Source organism: Belonocnema kinseyi, chromosome 4 (genome assembly GCF_010883055.1).
Source record: "Belonocnema kinseyi isolate 2016_QV_RU_SX_M_011 chromosome 4, B_treatae_v1, whole genome shotgun sequence".
NCBI lineage: Eukaryota > Metazoa > Arthropoda > Insecta > Hymenoptera > Cynipidae > Belonocnema > Belonocnema kinseyi.
The window spans coordinates 149,741,559-149,744,531 of NC_046660.1; the positions used below are offsets into that span (position 1 = coordinate 149,741,559).

The following is a 2,973-nucleotide window of genomic DNA, read 5'->3' on the forward strand; positions in this document are numbered from 1 at the left end:
CGAAACGTCGGCAAACAATTCGTAGTAGTTTTTTACACGAGTGAAACCCGAAATATCTCTTTTTATCAAAATGAATCATCGTGAAAGCATAAAATCTATTAAAAAGGAAGTCTCATTGGTATTATTACCTTCTTTATAAATATTATGCTTGGAAGAAGAAACAAACATTTCAAAAATAGACATTAGGAACTATATAAAAGTTGAATTTCAGGCTAAATGATAGGATTTTTCCGACCATTGTATGTGTCTGAAAAGACGCAGTCTCCTACCAGCGCTACCTACCGATGACCTGGATTCGATACCGGAAAGGTTCCAATTGAACCACTCGTAGACTTATCATCAGTTTGATCGTGGGCAGCAGGTTGTACCAACCAATTGTAAGTCGGTTGATAAAACCAAATATATTATATTAATTTCCTGTATTAATTGAATTGAAGCGACCTAAGCATGAGAGCTTTCTGCATCCTTCTCGCAAGTGCCTTTGCATATTTCTGACATGCGGGTATGGCATTAAGTTTACGTACTGATCATATGTACAATTATTACACTTACTACTACATTAAATGGTGAGAGTTTTGTTCAGGCCCAGAAATTTCCGGACGATGGGGCTCGTGTTCAGCAATAGTGCCTTCTAAGTGAGATATAGCGAATTTCAAGCTCCCAGTTCTTCCAAGATTTTCATAAACCTCGCATGAATGTTTTTATTGCATGAAATCACGAGCGGATAGATGGAGACCTTTTTTACCCTCAATACTATCAGAAACTTGTGCTACACTTCCGAATAAGAAGACATCTTGAAAAATGTGTCTGAATAGGTGGTCAGTCAGATTAGTCTTGTCCCAATAAAAAAGATGGTGTTCATTCTCTAGTACTTTAATAACTCCAAGCAATTTGCAGCTTTTTGGATTTCTCCACACTCAGAGACATCATGTTTCGTAGAAAAATTGCAGCAAGATGTTAAGTGGGCTTTTCAGTTTTAACACTTAACTTGCTTAAATCTTTAGTTCATCAGAGTACAGGAGGTGAGTGAGTTGGACCTTAAGTAAATAATCGAATGCTATTAAGATAAACCTCATTCCTCTCTTCTCACAAAATTGATAGTCGAAGTTAGAAATGATAGTCGTGAGATACTTATAGAGGTTTAAGAGGCAGATGATTGGTTGTTAATTACTAGTACTACCAGCATCTACCTTTTTGGGTATTATATACGTTACGCCCTTCTATCATAAAAAAGAGCAAGTGATCTGAGTTTTCCAAGATGTTTTAAGGGCCGCAACAAAGGCAGAATGTAAAACATTTAGGTATTTGTACCAGAAGTTGTACAATCCATCCACATCCGGTACTTTGCAGTTCTTAGCCCTCTTTCGAATGCGAGTTACATCGGTGGCTGAAATAGATGACTTTTCATCCCAGACAACCGTGCTAGGCTGTCCTCTTCTAAGCGGAGAAACGTCGTGTATAGTTGCCTTGACCTTAAGTACCTCAGATTCTTGACCATTATCTGGCGTGTTTCATCCTGGCACACGCGACCGCGGCAAATAGCCAGCAGACTGCTCCTTCAGCTGTTCAATAAGTTTAGCAGAAGCAGGAGTATGGTCCGGCGGTTGCAAACGTAACGATTGTCATCACCCAGATCCGGCCCCCGCTCCTCCATAGCGTCTCGTGTGCCAGGTATATGAACATTCTCTTACACCGCATTTGCAGGGCGTGCTACAGGTATTGCTAGTTGCTGTTGTGTCTTGTTTTGTAGTTACTTATTTTAAACGCAGATATGAGGTGGCGCTGCATAATGGATCTTAATTGATTAGCAAGATGTTGTTTAGTCACTCTATGGACCAGCTCGGGATGGAGACCTATGAAGAGACAAGGTTTTTCGCCCCTTACGGATCCTCCCCGTGCTGTTGCCCGAAAGCGATATCTCATCACGTCTCCATTCATTTCCAGCATATACTTAATATCGTTTTTAACCTGCATGCCCTGCAGTTGCTGGCGGAACGAATTTTCAACATTAGACCTTCTTTGATTGATGGTGCGTCTAGGGATTATTTTTCAGAAACCTCTCACGCGGTTAACAATAAAAGAGTATTATATATATGGAACACCTTCCCGAAAAGTGATAGAATCGATGTCCATCTGTATCTCATCACCATTTGATCGATGTGCCGATTGAGCTACTGCGCTTGGTCGGTAAAGTTATCTTGTTGAAGCACATCGTAAATAACGAAAGTACCCATCCCGAAACTTTACGTTGTTTTTTTCAATGCTCCTACTAAATTTAAAGACCATGGAGGCTTTTAAATCGTGTACCGGCTGTTAAATTTAATTTGGCGAATAAAGTTTACTAAGTCGACAATTTGGCAATCAGTTTCATTACACAGGCCGACAAAAAAAACAAAAGTGTCTGTGCAATTGACCAGACCTATATATTCTTATGTATTTTTCGACGCTGAATCTGAATATGCAATAAAAAAGTAGGGTCCAGCTAATTTTTTATGTGGTTTTGCTTGAAAAACCTCATTTTTTACGGTTTTTTCATGGTTTTTTTAAATAAAAAAAATAAAGAAAAATTTTATTTTTTTGACTTCAGAATCGAATTCTAGGGGAAAAAATACATCGAAAACCATGTTTTGATTTTTTTTTAACAAAAATTTCAACCCCCCATACGGCGATGAAAAGGCAGAAAATCGCGAAAAGTGAAAATTTGCTTCAAATTTGATTAAAATGACATTAAAATCAAGTTTTACGATTTTAAACCGATTTATAAACATTGAAAATACTTTACTGGGGGTTTTTGAGGTCGCTGATTACGAATTTTAAGTCACTTTTTTCAAAAAAACAACTCCTAGTCGGCGTAAGTGGACAATAAACGTAATAAATTGATATTTTTTTCAAAAAATCGATGTTTTGGATACTGTTCTGGAGGTTTTCCTCTACATGAATCACAAAACTAGAACTTTTTTCGACCCTTGATCA

General features: G+C 37.9%; 1 protein-coding gene across 1 annotated transcript in view; it reads right to left on the reverse strand.

The window, feature by feature from the left end:
- The window catches only part of LOC117171159 (voltage-dependent T-type calcium channel subunit alpha-1H-like), a 1,009,801-nt gene that overhangs the window by 495,297 nt on the left and 511,531 nt on the right, over positions 1-2,973 (reverse strand). The gene's annotated exons all lie outside the window — the stretch shown is intronic.